General features: G+C 46.1%; 1 protein-coding gene across 2 annotated transcripts in view; it reads left to right on the top strand.

Moving 5' to 3' along the window:
• The window catches only part of MYT1 (myelin transcription factor 1), a 91,676-nt gene that overhangs the window by 21,961 nt on the left and 44,028 nt on the right, over positions 1-25,687 (top strand). For both annotated transcript variants that reach the window (XM_077252954.1, XM_077252953.1), the window contains exon 2: positions 17,587-17,687. The gene's annotated coding sequence lies outside the window, so the exon portion shown is untranslated. The remainder of the gene's footprint in view (positions 1-17,586; positions 17,688-25,687) is intronic.

Here is a 25,687-nt window from a genome sequence, read left to right as displayed (position 1 = left end):
TTACAGGACCGCCCTGTTCAGCCAGGGCCTACTGCCTTTCGCTACTATACACGGTATAGACATAACATTCCTTTCATTTAAAGAACTCTGAGCCCGCTCTACTCGGCTCCTTTAAGGACTCACTCTCTAACCCCTACGGGTTCACTCTCTGTCCTTAGTAACAAAGTAACTTTTCAATGGGGACGCGGGGTTTACCTTCTATCCTCACCTTCATTATTACTTCTTTTACTTTCAACTATGCAGGCTTCTACATCTACCCCTACGGGCTCTCTGCATCTTTCCTTTCTACAAAACATTATTCAGATTTCACATTTCAACAACTTCAACACATATAACTCGGCATGTAAAACAGTTACATTTTCTTTTTCAAGGCATCATTATCACATTACTGTTCGGTAACAGTATCTCTTTCAAATTTACTTCGTCACATCCCCTTTAAGAGGGGACCAAGTCTTTCTGAGGTAGCTCGTCTTCTCAGCCTACCAGTCTTATGCAAAGTTCCAGCCCGGGATCTTCACAAAGTGTCTTTAACTAGGACTAGTAGGAAAGGTTTCTTCGCAAAGTGTCTTTAACTAAACCCAGTAGAGAAGGAATCTTCGCAAAGTGTCTTTTGGCTCAAACCAATAGGGCAAATATCTTCGCAAAGTGTCTTTGGCTAAAACCAGTAGGGAGCACCTTTAAGAAGGTGCAAACTATTTACAAGGGAAGTTCGAATCATGCACAGTCCATGATTTCTGCAGTTCTTTAAACTTGTGCAAAACTTTGAGAACAACAATAGTGGCCCCGGGTCAACAAGGGGTCACCTTTAACCCTAGACGGGTTTAGTAGCAAACAGGAACAGTTAAAGGAATGAACAGTGTTGTGAATTTGGATTCTGGGCTCCCCCGGTGGCTACTGGTGGAATTGAACTTGTGACATCATCTTCCCTGTTCACCTGTTCTGATTAGATCTGGGTGTCGCTATATAACCTGGCTTCTCTGTTAGATGCTTGCCGGTCAACAATGTTATCAGAAGCCTCTCTGTGCTTGTTCCTGCTCCCAGACATCTACTAGATAAGTTGGACATTCGTCCATGTTTTGTTTTTGTATTTTGGTTCCAGTTCACAGCTGCAGTTTCGTTACTGTGTCTGGAAAGCTCTTGTTGATCAGGAATTGCCACTCTGGTATTATGAGTTAATGCCAGAGTCCTAAAGTAATTTCTGGATGTGTTTTGTTAGGGTTTTCTACTGACCATGAAAGTATGCTTTCTGTCTTCTGCTATCTAGAAAGCGGACCTCAAATTTGCTAAAACTATTTTCCTGCTGCGTTTGTTGTTTCATCTCATATCACCGCCAATATATGTGGGGGGCTTCTGTCTCCTTTTTGGGCATTTCTCTAGAGGTGAGTCAGGTCTTATATTTCCCTCTGCTAGCATTATTTAGTTCTCCGGCCGGCGCTGGGCATATAGGGATAAAAAGTAGGACATGCTACCTGGCTACTTCTAGATGATGCGGTAGGTTTAGTTCATGGTCAGTACAGTTACATCTTCCAAGAGCTTGTTCCTATTGAGGCTTATGCTAGTTCTCTGGCCATGGAGATCATGACAGTTTGACCGGCCCGCTAAAGGGTTAAAATCCTTGGCTGAGAAAGGAGAGAAATAAGAAGTCTGCTGAAAATTTTTTTTTTTTTTTTTTTTTTTTTTTTTCTCTAGTAGTTAGTGTGCTCTTAATTGGATCACTTGCCAGTCTGTCTATGCTGCAGTCTTTCTTTTTTTTCTCTCTCCTTCTAATCTTTGAATGGCTCTATGTTCACCTGTCTATAATGGATCTACAGAGTGTAACTGCAGGTTTGAATAATCTCGCCACGAAAGTACAAAGTTTGCAAGATTTTGTTGTTCATGCTCCGGTATCAGAGCCGAGAATTCCTTTGCCGGAATTCTTCTCAGGGAATAGATCTAGCTTTCAGAATTTTAGAAATAATTGTAAGTTATTTTTGTCCCTGAAATCTCGTTCTGCTGGAGACCCTGCACAGCAGGTTGGGATTGTGATTTCCTTGCTCCGCGGCGACCCTCAAGATTGGGCTTTTGCATTGGCACCAGGGGATCCTGCGTTGCGCAATGTGGATGCGTTTTTTCTGGCCTTGGGCTTGCTGTATGAGGAACCTCATTTGGAACTTCAGGCAGAAAAAACTTTGATGTCCCTATCGCAGGGGCAAGATGAAGCTGAAATTTACTGCCAAAAATTCCGTAAATGGTCTGTGCTTACTCAGTGGAATGAGTGTGCCTTGGCGGCTACTTTCAGAGAGGGTCTTTCTGATGCCATTAAGGATGTTATGGTGGGGTTCCCTGTGCCTGCAAGTCTGAATGAGTCCATGACAATGGCCATTCAGATCGATAGGCGTCTGCGGGAGCGCAAACCAGTGCACCATCTGGCGGTGTCCACTGAGAAGACGCCAGAAAACATGCAGTGTGATAGAATTCTGTCCAGAAGCGAGCGGCAGAATTTTAGACGGAAAAATGGGTTGTGTTTCTATTGTGGGGATTCTACTCATGTTATATCAGCATGCTTTAAGCGTACTAAAAAGCTTGATAAATCCGTTCCCATTGGCACTTTACAGTCTAAATTTATTTTGTCTGTGACCCTGATTTGCTCTTTGTCATCTATTACTACGGACGCCTATATCGACTCTGGCGCCGCTTTGAGTCTTATGGATTGGTCCTTTGCCAATCGTTGTGGGTATGATTTAGAGCCTTTGGAGACTCTTATTCCTCTGAAGGGGATTGACTCCACCCCATTGGCTAATAATAAACCACAATACTGGACACAAGTGACTATGTGTATTAATCCGGATCACCAGGAGACTATTCGTTTTCTGGTGCTGTATAATCTACATGATGATTTGGTGCTGGGATTGCCATGGCTGCAGTCTCACAACCCAGTCCTTGACTGGAGAGCTATGTCTGTGTTGAGCTGGGGATGTAAGGGGACTCATGGGGACGTACCTTTGGTGTCCATTTCATCATCTATTCCCTCTGAAATCCCTGAGTTCCTGTCTGATTATCGTGACGTCTTTGAAGAACCCAAGCTGGGTTCACTACCTCCGCACCGTGAGTGCGATTGTGCTATAGATTTAATTCCGGGTAGTAAATACCCAAAGGGTCGTTTATTTAATCTGTCTGTGCCTGAACATACTGCTATGCGAGAATATATAAAGGAGTCCTTGGAAAAGGGACATATTCGTCCATCGTCATCTCCCTTAGGAGCCGGTTTTTTCTTTGTGTCAAAAAAAGACGGCTCTTTGAGACCATGTATTGATTATCGGCTTTTGAATAAAATCACGGTTAAATATCAATACCCATTGCCGTTGCTGACTGATTTGTTTGCTCGCATAAAGGGGGCCAAGTGGTTCTCTAAGATTGATCTCCGTGGGGCGTATAATTTGGTGCGGATCAGGCAGGGGGATGAGTGGAAAACCGCATTTAATACGCCCGAGGGCCACTTTGAGTATTTGGTGATGCCTTTTGGTCTTTCTAATGCCCCTTCAGTCTTCCAGTCCTTTATGCATGATATTTTCCGCGATTTTTTGGATAAATTTATGATAGTGTATCTGGATGATATTCTGATTTTTTCGGATGATTGGGACTCTCATGTCCGGCAAGTTAAGAGGGTTTTTCAGGTTTTGCGGTCTAATTCTCTGTGTGTCAAGGGTTCTAAGTGCGTTTTTGGGGTTCAGAGAATTTCCTTTTTGGGATATATTTTTTCTCCCTCTTCCATTGAGATGGATCCTGTCAAGGTTCAAGCTATTTGTGATTGGACGCAGCCCTCTTCTCTTAAAAGTCTTCAGAAATTTTTGGGCTTTGCCAACTTTTATCGTCGATTTATTTCTGGTTTTTCGGATGTCGTTAAGCCATTGACCGATTTGACTAGACAGGGTGCTGATGTTGCTAATTGGTCCCCTGATGCTGTGGAGGCCTTTCAGGAGCTTAAGCGCCGTTTTTCTTCTGCCCCTGTGTTGCGTCAGCCTGATGTGACTCTTCCTTTTCAGGTTGAGGTCGACGCTTCTGAGATCGGGGCTGGGGCAGTGTTGTCGCAGAAAAGTTCTGACTGCGCCGTGATGAGGCCTTGTGCCTTCTTTTCCCGTAAATTTTCGCCCGCTGAGCGGAATTATGATGTTGGGAATCGGGAGCTTTTGGCCATGAAGTGGGCGTTTGAGGAGTGGCGCCATTGGCTCGAGGGGGCCAGACATCAGGTGGTGGTATTGACTGACCACAAAAATTTGATCTATCTTGAGACCGCCAGGCGCCTGAATCCTAGACAGGCGCGCTGGTCATTATTTTTCTCTCGGTTTAATTTTGTGGTATCGTACCTACCGGGTTCTAAGAATGTTAAGGCGGATGCCCTTTCTAGGAGTTTTGAGCCTGATTCACCCGGCAACTCTGACCCCACAGGTATTCTTAAGGAGGGAGTTATCTTGTCAGCCGTTTCTCCAGACCTGCGGCGGGCCTTGCAGGAGTTTCAGGCGGATAGACCGGATCGTTGTCCGCCTGATAGGTTGTTTGTTCCTGATGATTGGACCAGTAGAGTCATCTCTGAGGTACATTCTTCTGCATTGGCAGGTCATCCTGGAATTTTTGGTACCAGGGATTTGGTGGCAAGATCCTTCTGGTGGCCTTCCCTGTCACGAGATGTGCGAGGCTTTGTGCAGTCTTGTGACGTTTGTGCTCGGGCCAAGCCTTGTTGTTCTCGGGCTAGTGGATTATTGTTGCCCTTGCCTATTCCTAAGAGGCCTTGGACACACATCTCGATGGATTTTATTTCAGATCTGCCTGTTTCTCAGAAGATGTCTGTCATCTGGGTGGTGTGTGACCGTTTTTCTAAGATGGTCCATTTGGTTCCCCTGCCCAAATTGCCTTCTTCTTCCGAGTTGGTGCCCCTGTTTTTTCAAAATGTTGTTCGTTTGCATGGTATTCCTGAGAATATCGTTTCTGACAGAGGAACCCAATTTGTGTCTAGATTTTGGCGGGCATTCTGTGCTAGGATGGGCATAGATTTGTCTTTTTCGTCTGCTTTTCACCCTCAGACTAATGGCCAGACCGAGCGGACTAATCAGACCCTGGAGACATATCTGAGGTGTTTTGTGTCTGCTGACCAGGATGATTGGGTTGCTTTTTTGCCATTGGCGGAGTTCGCCCTCAATAATCGGGCCAGCTCTGCCACTTTGGTGTCCCCGTTTTTCTGTAATTCAGGGTTCCACCCTCGATTTTCCTCCGGTCAGATGGAATCCTCGGATTGTCCTGGAGTGGATGCGGTGGTGGAGAGATTGCATCATATCTGGGGGCAGGTGATGGACAATTTAAAGTTGTCCCAGGAGAAGACTCAGCTTTTTGCCAACCGTCACCGTCGTGTTGGTCCTCGGCTTTGTGTTGGAGATTTGGTGTGGTTGTCTTCTCGTTTTGTCCCTATGAGGGTCTCATCTCCTAAGTTTAAGCCTCGGTTCATCGGTCCGTATAAAATATTGGAGATTCTTAACCCTGTTTCCTTCCGTTTGGACCTCCCTGCATCCTTTTCTATTCATAACGTTTTTCATCGGTCGTTATTGCGCAGGTATGAGGCACCGGTTGTGCCTTCCGTTGAGCCTCCTGCTCCGGTGTTGGTTGAGGGTGAGTTGGAGTACGTTGTGGAAAAAATCCTAGACTCCCGTGTTTCCAGACGGAGACTCCAGTATCTGGTCAAGTGGAAGGGATACGGCCAGGAGGATAATTCTTGGGTCACTGCATCTGATGTTCATGCCTCTGATCTGGTTCGTGCCTTTCATAGGGCCCATCCTGATCGCCCTGGTGGTTCTGGTGAGGGTTCGGTGCCCCCTCCTTGAGGGGGGGGTACTGTTGTGAATTTGGATTCTGGGCTCCCCCGGTGGCTACTGGTGGAATTGAACTTGTGACATCATCTTCCCTGTTCACCTGTTCTGATTAGATCTGGGTGTCGCTATATAACCTGGCTTCTCTGTTAGATGCTTGCCGGTCAACAATGTTATCAGAAGCCTCTCTGTGCTTGTTCCTGCTCCCAGACATCTACTAGATAAGTTGGACATTCGTCCATGTTTTGTTTTTGTATTTTGGTTCCAGTTCACAGCTGCAGTTTCGTTACTGTGTCTGGAAAGCTCTTGTTGATCAGGAATTGCCACTCTGGTATTATGAGTTAATGCCAGAGTCCTAAAGTAATTTCTGGATGTGTTTTGTTAGGGTTTTCTACTGACCATGAAAGTATGCTTTCTGTCTTCTGCTATCTAGAAAGCGGACCTCAAATTTGCTAAAACTATTTTCCTGCTGCGTTTGTTGTTTCATCTCATATCACCGCCAATATATGTGGGGGGCTTCTGTCTCCTTTTTGGGCATTTCTCTAGAGGTGAGTCAGGTCTTATATTTCCCTCTGCTAGCATTATTTAGTTCTCCGGCCGGCGCTGGGCATATAGGGATAAAAAGTAGGACATGCTACCTGGCTACTTCTAGATGATGCGGTAGGTTTAGTTCATGGTCAGTACAGTTACATCTTCCAAGAGCTTGTTCCTATTGAGGCTTATGCTAGTTCTCTGGCCATGGAGATCATGACAGAACAGTTAACTATTTACATTTTCCATGGTATCGAGGTTTATTCTTCTTCTGGTGGCTTGGGCTCCTGAACCCCGGCCACTGTAACACGGACACCAGCGGCAAGCTCCGCAGGGACCACCTGGTCGCCTGCTGTCTGAATTTGAAGCCTAACTCTGTCGGCAAGTTCAGGAGCTGCTACAAAGCGTACAGTAGAAACAGTAACAAGATCTGGCAGCCCTGGATTGACCACAGTTGGGGCCGCAGGTGCCATTCTCTCAGACTCGCATCGCTGAACTTTCCGGGCACGCCATCCTTGTGTGTTCCAGTGGCGGGTATATGTCACCTGATCCCCCTCCCGGAGTGGTTCACCTTCTCGATCACAGCAGGGGGTCTCCACATCGTAGCCGGCAACGAAGATGCCAGTAGGTAGACCCGACTCCCAAATGGAACCCCACCCCTTCTTTGGGTGGAATGCCGCCACCGTCCCTCGCCTGACAGCATCCGTCCCATCATAGATCATTTTTTTGCTCTGCAGTTCCCGTCTTTCAACTTCGGTGCGCTGTCCCCAATGCTGGAGCACGCATTGTTTGTATTGGTCCCAGGTAAGTATCGCAATAGTGAGACCTTCCATTGGAATCCCATCCTGCTCGACCCAGGGAACATCCCATCGGAACATCACCCCTCCTGGGTCCATTTCTATGGGCTCTCCCCACCTGGTTGGCAATGGTGGTAACAACTTCCCCAACGCACCTGGGGTGAGAACCGCTCGGTCGATTGTAAACGCGGGGTTACTGTTGTGGGGAGGATCGGTCGGGAGAGCAGAACCGTCCAGGGGAGTAGGGGCGCCGCCCATACCTGCGCCTGATGTGGTTCCATCGGTGCCGCTCCGGTCCGTTAACAAAGACGCTGGAATCTGCTGCAGCCCGGACCGGGGCTCCTCCAATGGGATGCTCGGATTCGGCTCCGCTAGCTGTGGTTCCTCCTCCTCTAACTCCGAGGTCGGGATTGGTGAACGTAACTCCGCTGTCGGGTCCGCAGGCTTCCGGTCCATCTCCGGTGAAGAAGGGCAGGCCGGAACTGCTTCTTCCTCGCTCAGGCACTCGCCGTTCATCATCGCCGCCTGATAGTCGCTGGCAGTGCATGCACCTAACTCCGCCATTTCTCTGAGGTCGGGCTTCTCCATCACCCGCTTCCCGCCGTTGCATCTCAGGGGGTTGTCTTCTGTTTTGGGGCAGGTCATCTCTTTGCAGCCAGAAGTGCAGGGGGCGGTAGCCATTTCTCGCGCCACACTGAGAGTCTCCGCCCATAACACACCCTCCTTCTCCTGGGGTGTAGCAATGGCGGCGCCTTTTGGCGGGAACTTCTGGCGGCCAATGGCGCAGTACAATCTTGCAATAAAGTACAGTAAATCACAGTCTCTAGGCACACATGACCTGATTCTTCAGGCTTAAGTAGATCCTGTTCGTGACGCCAAGTTGGAGCGCCCCCACACCGCCGCAGGGCCGAGGGTACCCGGAGCCGGGCCTCTAGGTCTCAGTCCTGGGGTTGTCACGGTGGCTAGACCCGGTCCGTGGCCCTGTCCGTCAGTGGGGGAACGTCCGGTGCAATAAGTGGTGTAGTAACGGTGTAGCGGTGCAGTTGTGGGGTGCAGGTCGCGGTAAATAACGAGGACACCAGGTTGCAGTCTCTTTACCTCTTTACTGAAGCTCTCTGGGTCCTCAGTCCAGAATACGGCTCACCAGGCTGCGCAAGTCCGGCCGGTCCAATGGCACTTCCAGAGCTCTCCTTGCAGGTGGAAATCGGTGCCTTCCTTCTAGCGCTATGTGTTGCAGTCCTTCCCTGCTGTGCTTACGGAAAGTACCCCACAACTGTTGTGTCTGTTTCTCGTGTTCCCTCACAACAACTTAATTCGCAATGATCTTCCTCGTCCCTCCAGATACTATGGTAGGAACGCACCCGTATGACGGGGAGGCTCGGAGATCTTCCGGGACTCTATCTGCGCCCCTCTCCTGTTGGTACCCCCCTTTGCCTTCCTGGGTGATGCGTGAGACAGTCCGCCTCAAGCTAACTGCCCTGCCGTAGGTCTGAGGTATGGCTTGAAACTCTTTACCTCCTCGGCGTTCCGGCCACCGGTAGTGCGCCTCAGTAAGGTGCTGCCTCTTTCAGCACAACCCTCACTGGTATCTCCTTTCGCTTGATTTCGTTTCTCACTCAGCACAATCTATCTCGCTTCTTAGTCCTTCCTTGGGCACCGCCGCTATGCTGAGCAGGCACGGTCCCTTTACGTTCTTTCCATGCCAAGCCTCTGCCAGGATCCCACCCCTGGCAGAGACCCTACAGTCTCTCCCTTCACAACACCCCCTGCCACAGGGTGTTGCTCCGTTCAATCCCGTCAGCGTTCTCTCTAACTTCCTGCCCGACCCCCAGTTTACCCACTATGGTGGGGAGTGGCCTAATGAATAGCACCCTTAGCTCCCCCCGGAGGCCCAGCTGTGAAATGTATTGGTGACTGTGATACCTGCTCAGAGAACTCCTTCAGTGCCATCGAACGCACCATGGCCCCCCTTAGTGGCTGAGCCATGATACTGCAACGACCAGGACTCTGGGGCGCTGCACTTGCACAGATTAGCTGGACTGTCTGGCAGGTGTCACCTAGTCCCATAATCTCCTGCTGATAAAACACTGGTTGTATTGAAATTACAGCAAGCGGCTGAGCAAGTGACACATCCCAGGAATCAGACTATCTGCCCTTACATCATGCTGCTCTCAGATGAAATAGCAAAAGCCTGCTGACAGAGTCCCTGTAAGATGGTTTTTTTCCGGGATCTCCGGTTTCCTCCCACACTCCAAAGACATGTTGATAGGGAATGTAGATTGGGAGCCCCAATGGGGACAGTGATGATGATGTCTGTAAAGAGCTGTATAAGTGAGTTGAAAATAAAAACATACATTTTATCTTACCTGTATGCCTGCCTCAGGCCTCTTTCACACGTCAGTGTCTCCGGTACGTGTACTGACAGTTTTCTCACGTACCGGAGACACTGACACACGTAGACCCATTCAAATGAATGGGTCTATGCACATGTCTCCGTGTTTTCACGGACCGTGTGTCTGTGTGCAAAACACGGAGACATGTCTGTGTTTCTCCGGCAGCACATACAGTAATACGTCCTGCATACGTGCACACGGAGAACAGTGTGCACTCTCCTCCATGTGCACGTACCGCCCTCAGGAGAGACAGCGCTACAGTAAGCGCTGTCCCCCCCGCTGTGGTGCTGAAGGCGGCATTCATCTCTTCTCCCCGCAGGAGAGAAGAGATGAAAGATCAAGTTTTTTTTTCTTTTTTGTTAAAAATAAAGTTGCTGGGACCTCCCGCCTCCCATCCCCAGTGCGCCGCCTGGCCCCTTGCAGAAGAAATACTCACCCAGCTCCCGCGATGTCTCCTCTCTCCTCTCAGCGCCGGCCCCTTCTCCTGTGTGAGCGGTCACGTGGGACCGCTCATTACAGTGATGAATATGTGCATATTCATCACTGTAATGAGCAGTCCCACGTGACCGCTCACACAGGACAGGCTGCCGGCGCTGAGAGGAGAGAGGAGACATCGCGGGAGCTGGGTGAGTATTTCTTCTGCAAGGGGCTGGGCGGCGCACTGGGGATGAGAGGCGGGAGGTCCCAGCAACTTTATTTTTAACAAAAAAGAAAAAAAAACTTGATCTTTCATCTCTTCTCTCCTGCGGGGAGAAGAGATGAATGCCGTCTTCAGTACCACAGCGGGGGGGACAGCGCTTACTGTAGCGCTGTCTCTCCTGCACTGTCCGTGTGGTCCTCAGGCAGCACACAGATGCCCACGTGTGCCACACTGATGTGCCACGTGAGCACACGGACACACGGACACGGATAAAGGTACCGTCACACTCAGCAACTTTGCAACGAGAACGACAACAATCCGTGACGTTGCAGCGTCCTGGATAGTGATCTCGTTGTGTTTGACACGCAGCAGCGATCTGGATCCCGCTGTGCCATCGCTGGTCAGAGCTAGAAGTCCAGAACATTATTTCGTCGCCAGGTCGGCGTGTATCGTCATGTTTGACATCAAAAGCAACGACGCCAGCAATGTTTGACATGGAGCTAACAACCAGCGAGAACGAGAAGTGAGTCGCCGTTACGTCACAGGATCGCTCCTGCATCGTTCTGGAGCTGCTGTTTGACGTCTCTACAGCGACCTAAACAGCGACGCTCCAGCGATCTAGTTTAGGTCGGCTCGTTGTCTATATCGCCGCAGCGTCGCTGAGTGTGACGGTACCTTTACTCCGGTACCGGAATTATCTGGACGTGTGAAAGAGGCCTTAGGGACAGAGTTTTGAGACAGACTAAAGAGTACGTTATTGGGCTAGAACAGGTGTTTGGCTACTTTGGGAGTAGAATTATTCTCAGGGAGTTCTTCATTGAGGTTATCGTGTGGGATATAGTGAGATTATCTCTTGCATATCCTTACATTTACGATATATCTTTAAGCAATAATGAAACCAGTGAAAAGCGATCCTGCATATGAGCAATCGCCCTTTTGTATTTCCTCTGATACATATATCAGTGACTGCAGCTACATCCCCCAGGAGATTGCCACACTCGGATGCACTGTATGAATAAGGCTCCACAGCAGATGAAGGATGTAAACATTACTACTAATTTCTATGAGTAGGAACAAGTCATTGTAAATATTTCATTCACACATCCACCCGCCCACCCGCAGGCTGATGAACAATACTGTTATCTGCAGAATTCAGTTTTATGATCAATTCATCTTCTTGCTCAGGAGAGATTTATCCCACACTGTAATGTGGAGAAGGAAAGAGCAGTGAAGGCGATGTGGACGCCTTATTTTCGGATACTGCGAGGACAGGTCATGGTTATAAGGCTATATTAAAAGCTAATTCCCAGCTCCATCCAGGCCCTGACCACAGGAGGTGTTGCGGAGGAAGATGCACCGTTTCTGTAAATTCCATAGACCTGAATGGGAGATATAGAACCAGGGTAGCTCAGCTAATCTCCAGGGGTCAGGGTCAGGGTCCGGGCGGTGTTATCCCTGTCTCAGTCGTGAAAGGCTAAGATCGGAATAACCGTTTAAGTGCGCATTGAAAAAAAAACCAAAAAATGGATTTCTTGTAGGCAGCTAAAAAACCTTTTGTGGGATCATCAAAGATATTTCATTTCTTCCTACTTAAATGCATGTATTTGTGGATAAAAATCATTTTTTAATTGAATTTCATTGAAAAAATTCTGTAGCCTCTGTCTATTGCGCTGACTACTGCTGGCTGCAGAATGAGTTAACAGAGAATCTGGCAATTCTGAGGATTCAATGGGAGAGTTTGTAACTAGAGATGAGCGAACATGCTGGAATAAGGTGTTATCTGAGCATGCTCGGGTGCTGAGTGTCTTCAGCCTGCTCAAAAAATATGTGCTAGTCTCTGCGGCTGCATGTCTCACAACTGTTCGACAGCCGCAACACATGCATGCAGGGATTCCCTGTTTGTTAGGCAATCCCTGCATGTGTTGCGGCTGTCAAACAGTTGTGAGACATGCAGCCCTGGGGACTCAAACATATTTTTCGATCACACCGAAGACACTCAGCACCCGAGCATGCTCAGATAACACTTTATTCAAGCATGTTTGCTCATCACTAGAAATTGGCTATGTGCGCACAGGCTGATTCCATCCAAGAACCACCTGAAAAAGCTCAAAATTTTTTTGTATGTAATGCACAGCAATGTAAAAGTAACACTGCTGTGGACACATTTAGTATATTGTTACTTTTTTGTACCGTTTCAGGGTTTAGGAAACCTGGAGTGGCTAAAGGAAATAACATGTTCATCTGTATAAGAGAAGGTGTAGGCAAAAGACACTAGTAGCAGTGTTGCCTTAAAAACAAGCTCAAAAACGTCGGCAGAGGTGAAGCGACAATGGTCTGAAAACTCTGGTGGCTCCACTGTCAGAGAGCAGATGCCATGTGCACATAGCCACTGAGCAGAAACAATCCAACTCCTCAAAACTCATCAAAAACGTCTTCTGCTTTCTGCTCCAAAAACTCTGAATAAAAATTCTGTGTGCACATACCCATGGGCCAGATTCATCAAGAAGTGCGCTCATTCATGGGTCAGATTCATCAAGAGTCGATTAGTTCATTAAGAGGTCAATGAATCATGCGCCTCCTTGTGCCTCACCGCAAATCTTATTCTAGTGCTTACTCCACAGCGCGTCATGTATTGGCGAAACTGGTGTGAAAACGCCAAAAGTTGCAAATTATTTGTGCATCTCCACTTTGTGTCCAAAATTCTGACTTTTCCTAATGATTTACGCCAAATCGCTTTAATGAATCAGGACTTTAGTCTGTAAACATAGTGATGACCGAAAGTGCTCCCTGCTCGAGTTTGCATCGGGCGCTCAGGTACACACCAAGTATTGCGGGTGCTCGGGTATACACCAAGTATTGCGGGTGCTCGGGTACACACCAAGTATTGCAGGTGCTCGTGTACACACCAAGTATTGCGGGTGCTCGGGTACACGGGTACACACCAAGTATTGCGGGTGCTCGGGTATACACCAAGTATTGCGGGTGCTCGGGTACACACTAAGCATTGCAGGTGCTCGTGTACACACCAAGTATTGCGGGTGCTCGGGTATACACCAAGTATTGCGGGTGCTCGGGTACACACCAAGTATTGTGGGTGCACATGTACACATCAAGTATTGCGGGTGCTCGGGTATACACCAAGTATTGCGGGTGCTCGGGTACACACCAAGTATTGCGGGTGCTCGTGTACACACCAAGTATTGCGGGTGCTCGGGTACACACCAAGTATTGCGGGTGCTCGGGTACACACCAAGTATTGCCGGTGCTCGGGTACACACCAAGTATTGCCGGTGCTCGGGTACACACCAAGTATTGCCGGTGCTCGTGTACACACCAAGTATTGCGGGTGCTCGTGTACACACCAAGTATTGCCGATGCTCGTGTACACACCAAGTATTGCAGGTGCTCGGGTACACACCAAGTATTGCGGGTGCTCGGGTACACACCAAGTATTGCCGGTGCTCGGGTACACACCAAGGATTGCGGGTGCTCGTGTACACACCAAGTATTGCAGGTGCTCGTGTACACACCAAGTATTGCAGGTGCTCGTGTACACACCAAGTATTGCGGGTGCTCGGGTACACACCAAGTATTGCGGGTGCTCGGGTACACGGGTACACACCAAGTATTGCGGGTGCTCGGGTATACACCAAGTATTGCGGGTGCTCGGGTACACACCAAGTATTGCAGGTGCTCGTGTACACACCAAGTATTGCGGGTGCTCGGGTATACACCTAGTATTGCGGGTGCTCGGGTACACACCAAGTATTGCAGGTGCTCGTGTACACACCAAGTATTGCGGGTGCTCGGGTATACACCTAGTATTGCGGGTGCTCGTGTACACACCAAGTATTGCGGGTGCTCGGGTATACACTAAGTATTGCGGGTGCTCGGGTACACACCAAGTATTGTGGGTGCACATGTACACATCAAGTATTGCGGGTGCTCGGGTATACACCAAGTATTGCGGGTGCTCGGGTACACACCAAGTATTGCGGGTGCTCGTGTACACACCAAGTATTGCGGGTGCTCGGGTACACACCAAGTATTGCGGGTGCTCGGGTACACACCAAGTATTGCCGGTGCTCGGGTACACACCAAGTATTGCCGGTGCTCGGGTACACACCAAGTATTGCCGGTGCTCGTGTACGCACCAAGTATTGCGGGTGCTCGTGTACACACCAAGTATTGCCGATGCTCGGGTACACACCAAGTATTGCGGGTGCTCGGGTACACACCAAGTATTGCCGGTGCTCGGGTACACACCAAGGATTGCGGGTGCTCGTGTACACACCAAGTATTGCAGGTGCTCGTGTACACACCAAGTATTGCGGGTGCTCGGGTACACACCAAGTATTGCGGGTGCTCGGGTACACACCAAGTATTGCCGGTGCTCGGGTACACACCAAGGATTGCGGGTGCTCGTGTACACACCAAGTATTGCAGGTGCTCGTGTACACACCAAGTATTGCGGGTGCTCGGGTACACACCAAGTATTGCGGGTGCTCGGGTACACACCAAGTATTGCGGGTGCTCAGGTACACACCAAGTATTGCAGGTGCTCGTGTACACACCAAGTATTGCGGGTGCTCGGGTACACACCAAGTATTGCGGGCGCTCAGGTACACACCAAGTATTGCAGGTGCTCGTGTACACACCAAGTATTGCGGGTGCTTGGGTACACACCAAGTATTGCGGGTGCTCGTGTACACACCAAGTATTGCAGGTGCTCGGGTACACACCAAGTATTGCGGGTGCTCGAATACACACCAAGTATTGCGGGTGCTCGTGTACACACCAAGTATTGCCGGTGCTCGGGTATACACCAAGTATTGCGGGTGCTCGTGTACACACCAAGTATTGCAGGTGCTCGAATACACACCAAGTATTTCGGGTGCTCGGGTATACACCAAGTATTGCGGGTGTTCGAAGACACACCAAGTATTGCGGGTGCTCAGGTATACAACAAGTATTGCGGGTGCTTGGGTATACAACGAGTATTGCGGGTGCTCGAGTACACACTGAGTATTGCGGGTGCACGAATACACACCGAGTATTGTGGGTGCTCGGGTTCACAACAAGTATTGTGGGTGCTCGGGTACACACCAAGTATTGTGGGTGCTCGAATACACACCGAGTATTGTGGGTGCTCGGGTACACACCAAGTATTGCGGGTGCTCGGTTATACAACGAGAATTGCGGGTCCTCGGGTACACACAGAGTATTGTGGGTGCTCTAATACACACTGAGTATTGTGGGTGCTCGGGTACACACCAAGTATTGTGGGTGCTCGAATACACACTGAGAATTGTGGGTCCTCAGGTACACACAGAGTATTGTGGGTGCTCGATAGACATGCTCAAGTTCCCGCCGCGCATGTTTTGCGGCTGTTAGACAGCCAAAAAAAACATGCAGACATTGCCTGCCATACATGGGAATTCACCGCATGTTTTTGGCTGTCTAACAACCTCAAGACATACGTGGCTGGGGACTCGAGCATTTTATTTGAGTACCTGTGGTACTCAATGTGTACCCGAGCACCCAATTAGCGAGCACTATTAGTGACACATAACTCTGCATAGGAGCTGTATACACCAACTGTAGAACCACTTATTAGGCAGTTTGTTTTAATATTTAGGAGGTATTGAAGCATTAAATTTTTTTTACAAAAGTGGTCATAGCCTTCAGACCAGAATATGGACTATTTTCATTATTAAATGTGTCATATGAATATCACCCTACACTGCGAGTCCAATCCTGTACCGATATATGTAAAATATTAGTCAGAATTTCATTTACGACCGTGAGTCGCGCGTAGCGGTATTTTTTACTATGCATCCAGCTCTATGTGAGTATCTTAGCCGCTGTAAAACATACAGGAGAAGAGTCGGAGACAAGTTAATGTTTGATACTGGGATAAGGATTTGCAGTCGCTGATACATTTCCGACTGGCATTAGCCGAGAGTTGCCAGCGCCCGTCACGCGGAAGAGCTGTCAATCATGGGCACTTTCTGTTTGTCACAATTAGCATGTAAAACCTACAACATTCCCCTTCTTGGGTGACTGGCGTGTTGTGATATCTCATCACCCAACAAAACACTTGATGTTGGGAGAACAGTGAGAGGAGGAGAGCGCCTGGCAGGCACTCAGGGACCGTAGAGAAGAGAATAGCATTTTTACTGCAGGCAAGATTCATTACAGCGAATGCAGAAGAGGGAGTGAAGAGCAGAATAATAGTGGCGCCCCCTCCCCACCCCCAGCTGCACTATGATCCATCAGGTCTTTTAAATGCAGCTGGGGAAAGATTTGTGTGCAAGAAAATCACTGTGCATAACTCAGTATTCAGTATGAGCAACCCCCAACCACCGCGCTGATGTCACTTTACAGCATTATTCTGTCCTTTTAGCCTTTATAAATAACTCCCAGCGTACGAGGACGGCCGATGTGTACAGCGCGCGCTCTCACACCTGACCGTGCTCCATTTTGTAATGGAAACATAGAAGATTGATGGCTGGAAAAGAGCAAGTGCTCCTTGTCGCCCGCTATCACTCCTGGCATTGTGGAGATATTAGATTATGGGCATCCTAACAGCTTGCAATATGTGCCATTATGCTGCTAAGCATTAAAGAGTCAGTGTCGTTTTTATTTTTATTTCATAAATCAATAGTACACGTGAAAATAAGCAACTTTGTAATATATCTTATCAGAGAGATCTTCTTCTTTCTCCTCCGGGACTGATCATTCTTTCCCAAAATTCTCAATTCAAGGGTGAAATCTGAATACAGATTTTCCCATTACTGAGATAGGAGATGGCAGATGGTGCTCATGAAGTTCTATGGAGAACTGGAATAGTTATATCAGGAGAACTAGGAGTTTCTTTGAAACTTGCAGTAGAATGTCTGTAGCTCCCCCTTTCCATAGAAAAGCACCAACTCTCATCTCCTATCTCGCTAATGGGGAAATCTGTCTTCACTGAATACAGATTTTACCCATGATTGGAGAGAGAAAGATCAATCTAGGGGTAAAAAGAAGCCGATTATTCCGATAAGATATATTACAAAGTTGCTTATTTGTATGTATACTATTGATTTATTAAATTAAAAAAAAAATGATGGTTACTCTTCAAACGGGTGTTCACATTTCAGGCAGTTATGGTAGATAACCATGAGATAGATGTAGCCAAGAAAATCAAGAAGTGAATAGGGTGAGCTTTGTATGCGCAGAAACCTCTCCATTCCTGGCCCTATTCTCAAGATATATGCAGGTCTAATATCGATCAGAGATTTATGGCAAATGTCCAAAATGGGATTCTACTTTTAATTTGCACTGAACAGAGATAGTAAAATTATATTTCACCATATTCTAACTTTTCCATTCATTGGTTTCTCTAGAAAATGAGTTCCGAGGTGAGCTGCTGAACCAAAGGTGGACCCGTGGCGAGAAGATTAACAGCTGTCACACAAAACAAAGATTAACCAGCAGAAACTCCAAGGTAAGAGCGACATGTCGGCCCTACCTGACTACTAGGGAAAGCGTGGGGTCAATTAAAGACAGGCAAAAGTTCCAGCACCAAGTCACATGTGGCATAAAATGTGACCTGGTATCTGCAGTGACAAAATAATCTGCTGGAAAATGCCACAAACAAACTGTCAGAGAACCTAACAGAAACAGGATGAGAAACTGCCATGTGGGGTAATGCAGATAATACTTGTATTGATTGCTGCCATGATCTCAACCATTACTAGCAATGTTAGTCCCCATGATCTCAACCATTACTAGCAATGTTAGTCCCCATGATCTCAACCATTACTAGCAATGTTAGTCCCCATGATCTCAACCATTACTAGCAATGTTAGTCCCCATGATCTCAACCATTACTAGCAATGTTAGTCCCCATGATCTCAACCATTACTAGCAATGTTAGTCCCCATGATCTCAACCATTACTAGCAATGTTAGTCCCCATGATCTCAACCATTACTAGCAATGTTAGTCCCCATGATCTCAACCATTACTAGCAATGTTAGTCCCCGTGATCTCAACCATTACTAGCAATGTTAGTCCCCGTGATCTCAACCATTACTAGCAATGTTAGTCCCCATGATCTCAACCATTACTAGCAATGTTAGTCCCCATGATCTCAACCATTACTAGCAATGTTAGTCCCCATGATCTCAACCATTACTAGCAATGTTAGTCCCCATGATCTCAACCATTACTAGCAATGTTAGTCCCCGTGATCTCAACCATTACTAGCAATGTTAGTCCCCATGATCTCAACCATTACTAGCAATGTTAGTCCCCGTGATCTCAACCATTACTAGCAATGTTAGTCCCCATGATCTCAACCATTACTAGCAATGTTAGTCCCCATGATCTCAACCATTACTAGCAATGTTAGTCCCCATGATCTCAACCATTACTAGCAATGTTAGTCCCCATGATCTCAACCATTACTAGCAATGTTAGTCCCCATGATCTCAACCATTACTAGCAATGTTAGTCCCCATGATCTCAACCATTACTAGCAATGTTAGTCCCCATGATCTCAACCATTACTAGCAATGTTAGTCCCCATGATCTCAACCATTACTAGCAATGTTAGTCCCCGTGATCTCAACCATTACTAGCAATGTTAGTCCCCGTGATCTCAACCATTACTAGCAATGTTAGTCCCCATGATCTCAACCATTACTAGCAATGTTAGTCCCCATGATCTCAACCATTACTAGCAATGTTAGTCCCCATGATCTCAACCATTACTAGCAATGTTAGTCCCCATGATCTCAACCATTACTAGCAATGTTAGTCCCCATGATCTCAACCATTACTAGCAATGTTAGTCCCCATGATCTCAACCATTACTAGCAATGTTAGTCCCCATGATCTCAACCATTACTAGCAATGTTAGTCCCCATGATCTCAACCATTACTAGCAATGTTAGTCCCCATGATCTCAACCATTACTAGCAATGTTAGTCCCCATGATCTCAACCATTACTAGCAATGTTAGTCCCCATGATCTCAACCATTACTAGCAATGTTAGTCCCCATGATCTCAACCATTACTAGCAATGTTAGTTCCCATGATCTCAACCATTACTAGCAATGTTAGTCCCCATGATCTCAACCATTACTAGCAATGTTAGTCCCCATGATCTCAACCATTACTAGCAATGTTAGTCCCCATGATCTCAACCATTACTAGCAATGTTAGTCCCCATGATCTCAACCATTACTAGCAATGTTAGTCCCCATGATCTCAACCATTACTAGCAATGTTAGTCCCCATGATCTCAACCATTACTAGCAATGTTAGTTCCCATGATCTCAACCATTACTAGCAATGTTAGTCCCCATGATCTCAACCATTACTAGCAATGTTAGTCCCCATGATCTCAACCATTACTAGCAATGTTAGTCCCCATGATCTCAACCATTACTAGCAATGTTAGTCCCCATGATCTCAACCATTACTAGCAATGTTAGTCCCCATGATCTCAACCATTACTAGCAATGTTAGTTCCCATGATCTCAACCATTACTAGCAATGTTAGTCCCCATGATCTCAACCATTACTAGCAATGTTAGTCCCCATGATCTCAACCATTACTAGCAATGTTAGTCCCCATGATCTCAACCATTACTAGCAATGTTAGTCCCCATGATCTCAACCATTACTAGCAATGTTAGTCCCCATGATCTCAACCATTACTAGCAATGTTAGTTCCCATGATCTCAACCATTACTAGCAATGTTAGTCCCCATGATCTCAACCATTACTAGCAATGTTAGTCCCCATGATCTCAACCATTACTAGCAATGTTAGTCCCCATGATCTCAACCATTACTAGCAATGTTAGTCCCCATGATCTCAACCATTACTAGCAATGTTAGTCCCCATGATCTCAACCATTACTAGCAATGTTAGTTCCCATGATCTCAACCATTACTAGCAATGTTAGTCCCCATGATCTCAACCATTACTAGCAATGTTAGTCCCCATGATCTCAACCATTACTAGCAATGTTAGTCCCCATGATCTCAACCATTACTAGCAATGTTAGTCCCCATGATCTCAACCATTACTAGCAATGTTAGTCCCCATGATCTCAACCATTACTAGCAATGTTAGTTCCCATGATCTCAACCATTACTAGCAATGTTAGTCCCCATGATCTCAACCATTACTAGCAATGTTAGTCCCCATGATCTCAACCATTACTAGCAATGTTAGTCCCCATGATCTCAACCATTACTAGCAATGTTAGTCCCCATGATCTCAACCATTACTAGCAATGTTAGTCCCCATGATCTCAACCATTACTAGCAATGTTAGTTCCCATGATCTCAACCATTACTAGCAATGTTAGTCCCCATGATCTCAACCATTACTAGCAATGTTAGTCCCCATGATCTCGACCATTACTAGCAATGTTAGTCCCCATGATCTCAACCATTACTAGCAATGTTAGTCCTTTTCAATATAGCTACCATTTGGTGGTAGATAATATTTCTCAATGTAAAACCACTAGAACAACCTTACCAAGATCTGTATCATGCAGGTAAAAGAAGAAGTACATAAATCAATTAAAAAGCATAATTTCATTTAACAAACATGTATTAAAATTAATTATTAAAATAGAAAGATGCTGGAAATTAAATAAAAGGGAACTTTTGTTTTTGTCTTATTGACACCTCTCCATTATTAACCAGGCTTAATGTCACCTTACATTAACCCCTTATTACCCATATGCCAATGCCACAGGGCAGTGGGAAGAGAGAGGCTAAGTGCCAGTGGGGAGGCTGGGGGCAGAAGATTTTAGCCGGGGGGGGGGCAATAACCATGGTCCCTCTCTAGGCTATTAATATCTGTCCTCAGTCACTGGCTTTCCCTCTCTGGCAGAGAAAATTGCGCGGGAGCCCACGCCAGTTTTTTCCGTGAATTAACCCTTTAATTTAACACCTACAGCTCCCAAATTTTACACACAAACACTACTAACATTATTAGTTAGGGATATATAAAAATCTAACGGATATGAAATGGTTTACTGTATGTAAACCATGTCTCATATCCTGTCGGGTTCGGTAAGGATTTAGCAAATCTGACAATTGAATTACCGGCATTTCTGCTATCTAGCTCTGTATGACAGATATATATACTGTACATATATATATATATATATATATATATATATATATATATATATATAGACTATATTTATGTTTTCATGAATATTTGAGCCCATGAATTCATTATTTGTCCATTTTGCAAGCTGGCAGGAAAATCTCGCCATACAGATGCCATACGGATGACACACGGATATTTTTTCGAGAAAAAATCGCATTGTCGCACTGCACACGGATCACTGTTCATGAAACATTTGTGTGATTCTCGTCCGTGAAAAATGGACCGAATTTTTATACGTTGTGTGTGACTCCAGCCTTATGCTGAACACAAAAGAACTTGACAGGCAATAGAGGTCTGAGTAACAATACTCACCATAAGGTGCCAATTATAAAGTGCATTTGCAATCTAATAGTAAACAAATTACCAAAGGGTTCAATGTCAGATAACTACTACCTGTCAGAGATGAATTGCTGTGCATATGATGGCGTTCCTCTGCCCCGACGTGCGTTTCGCTCTGCTTCTTCGGGAGGGGTATTAGGGCAGGGGACGTCCAGGTTTAAATATCAAAGTTGGCCAATAAGGAGGGGGAGTGGGCGGAAATGTGTTTGTCAGAGCCACAGAACTAATCGGCGCATGAGCCCGCTTGCTGGGCCCACTTCATGAATAATGTTCACAGCACTCTGGTCAAATGGAAGTCCTCGCATCGCCACGCCCCTTGGGTCATGACGAAGTCGTATCCTCCTGTATCTTTTAACTGGATAATACACATCCTTGGTAAGGTTGTTCTCATTATCTCAGCCAGCAAACTCTGTCCTGAGGCCAATATAATAAAGTATACACAGTATGTGGGAAATATTTTGATTGCGTCAAACAAGTGCAGTATGTGTACGGAGGCTGTGCAGAATGTGTACGAGGGCTGTGTAGTATGTGTATGGGAGCTGTGCAGTATGTGTACGGGGGCTGTGCAGTATGTACGAGGGCTGTGTAGTATGTTTATGGGAGCAGCGCAGTATGTGTACGGGGGCTGTGCAGTATGTGTATGAGGGCTGTGTAGTATGTTTATGGGAGCTGCGCAGTATGTGTACGGGGGCTGTGCAGTATGTGTACGAGGGCTGTGTAGTATGTTTATGGGAGCTGCGCAGTATGTGTACGGGGGCTGTGCAGTATGTGTATGAGGGCTGTGTAGTATGTTTATGGGAGCTGCGCAGTATGTGTATGGGAGCTGTGCAGTATGTGTACGGGGGCTGTGCAGTATGTGTACGGGGGCTGTGCAGTATGTGTACGAAAGCTGTGTAGTATGTTTATGGGAGCTGTGCAGTATGTGTACGGGAGCTGTGTAGTATGTGTACAAGGGCTGTGCAGTACGTGTACGAGGCTATGCAGTATGTGTATGGGGTCTGTGAAGTGTGTGTATGTGTATGGGGGCTATGGCTCCTATATGCAGCAGTGACATGTTAATAAATGTGCACACACTCTCACACTTGAGTGTCACATGGAGAGAGCAGCAATCTTTTGTGCTGGCTGATCAGGATGTAACTCCTGTTTATTTGTCTACTCAAGTCAGAGCTAACAATGGCCTAGCTGTCAGGGGTATTTAAATCAAGCAGCGGGGAGGACACCCCCAGAGGGAATACAGTCAAAACAAGCCACGGTTACAGCTGTCAGATACGTGGTGCCACGAGATTTAAAACAAAAAAATCTGCAAAATTGTGAAATACAAATAAATCGCTGTAGAGGGAAAAATTAGGTATAACAACAGATGCTTGGATACATAAAATTATCAGTATCTATCTATCTATCTATCTATCTATCTATCTATCTATCTACCTAATATCTATCTATTATCTCTTTCTCTCATATCTATCTATTATCTATCATCTATCTCATATGTATCTATATTTTTACGGTATCTAAAAAAAATAGAAGCAGCACCGACACAGTCTAAGGATACAATCCATCTGACCTCAACTAGATCTATAACACAGGTCTAAAAAAAAATGTTTCAGGCGCCAAGCTTTTTTAATTGATTTAGAGTATTTTGAGGGTGCTGAATTCATTAATCCCATTACTTTTAATGAATTGGTTTTAGTTTTTGAGATAATACATCCATGAAAATAATGCAGTCCCCCTATGCGACTTGTGTGTGATAACAAATGCAATAGCTTTTTGTCTTTGGGCTCTTTAACAATGTCTTAGGTAATGAACTATCCCATATAATTATTTGGTATTTCAATTTGTAGGCTTACAATGCTTTTTTAAGCCAGAATTCTACTGTGATAAATTAATTAACTATTAAATATCTCGGAAACTAGAGCCAATCTGGCAAAACCTAAGTCATAATCTTAATCAGCACCATAAACGTAATATAAAACTGTTCAGACATCGTTGGCACCAAAATCACTGTATACCAGTGTAATAGAAAATATTCAAAAAACGACAGCGCTTCTGAAGAATTATGCCATTTTGGGGATATCTATCTATCTATCTATCTATCTGTCTGTCTGTCTGTCTGTCTGTCTATCTATCTAGATGAAAAAAAATGAAGGCAGCACTCCAATTGTTTCAGGTGGAAAAAAGTGAAAAAACTTTATTCTGCCCCACTCATCCTGGTCAGTCTATCTATCTATCTATCTATCTATCTATCTATCTATCTATCTATCTATCTATCTATCTATCTATCTATCTATCTATCTATCTATCTATCTATCTATCTATCTACTATGAGTGTCCATATTTTCTAAGGTCTCAAGCCTTGACAATATGGGAGAACTCCAGACTGGACATTGAGGAGTTTGGAGAGCCGGGTGACAACCCTTGTAGTAAGATTAAGGCTAGGGCTACACGGCGACTTTGGCCATGAGTGCTGTCGCGTGACTGAAGTTTGCTCGGTGCCTCCGCTACATCACAAGTGAATGGGATTGCATTGCGGCACATACATTACCGCAACAAGTAAGTCTATTGGTGTGAGGGTATGTGCACACGTTGCGGATTCGTGTGTGGATTTTTCCGCGCAGATTCTGAAAAATCCGTAGGTAAAACGCCCTGCTGATTACCTGCGGATTTACCATAGATTTACTATGCATTTTGTGCGGATTTCACCTGCATTTATAGACCTGCGGATTCCAATTATGGATTGGGTGTAAAACGCTGCGGAATCCGCACAAAGAATTGACATGCTGAGGAAAGTAAACCGCCGCGTTTCCGCATGGAATTTTCCGCAGCATGTGCACTGCAGATTTGGTTTTCCATAGGTTGACATGGTACTGTGCAACGCATGGAAAACTGCTGCAAATCCGCAGGGCCAAATCTGCTGCGAATCCACAGCCAAATTGGCAACGTGTGCACATACCCTTACAATCCCATTCACTTCTGCCGCGATGTAGCAGCAGCACCAAGCGAACTTCAGTCACACGACGGCTTTCGAGGCCAATGTCGCCGTGCAATGTCACCTTATGGCTGCTACACGCGTAGTCTCTCAACTTTCTCAGAAATGCATGTACCGGTAGTTATGAATTTTAACAATTTTGTGTAACAGGACAACACAAGGGGATATAGAAACCAGGAATTTTAGAAAGAAAATGTTCTTTAGCCATAACAGTTATTCGCCTAATGAATGCCACAATCCCTTGTATTCAGATGTGTCATAATTAGACCAGTTGTAGCCATAGTAGGCAATTGCCCAAGGCCACAATCTCTGTGGTGACGGCAGAATACGTCCTCCCAGGCTGAAATTAATGACTAATGAATTGAGCTGCTCAGGAATAATTAAATTAGATGGGGGGAGGTTTACAGAGGTGACTGATCCTTGCCCATGGACCACCAAGCTCTCATGGATCACATTCAGATTATAATTGTCTGTAATGACCCAACATCTCGTTAGTCTATATCCGAGATGCAGGGGCTGCGAGCCCTTTACATCATCCCACCCAGTAAAATGTCTACTCATAGCAAGCGCCTAGGATGTAGAGCAGTTGATACAGCTATGCTACGCAGCGTATGCACAATAATTAGAAAGCAGATTTCTCCAAAGGCTTTTTTTCTTGAGGAAATAGAAGAGCCCAGAGAGCATCCAAGTAGAATAAATTGGATGGAAAGTGTTCTGCTCTGCAAACACATACAAAGCAGAACTTCAGTGCCCGTGCCCTGGAGAGAGCAAAATGGAGACTATGCTACATGCATCCTCTCTCAGAGGGAATTTAGATATCAAAACTTGCAATGCATTTGCTACATCTTAGTCAGGGGGTTTGTCGGGAGGCTGTTTGATCCAATAAGAAAACATAATGCTCTCACGGAGATGGGCTATCCAAAAGTCTTTCTAAGGCCACGTTCACACGTTCAGTATTTGGTCAGTATTTTACCTCA

The sequence above is a fragment of the Ranitomeya variabilis genome, chromosome 4 (genome assembly GCF_051348905.1).
Source record: "Ranitomeya variabilis isolate aRanVar5 chromosome 4, aRanVar5.hap1, whole genome shotgun sequence".
Classification (NCBI taxonomy): domain Eukaryota; kingdom Metazoa; phylum Chordata; class Amphibia; order Anura; family Dendrobatidae; genus Ranitomeya; species Ranitomeya variabilis.
This window is presented reverse-complemented; position numbering and strand designations above follow the sequence as displayed.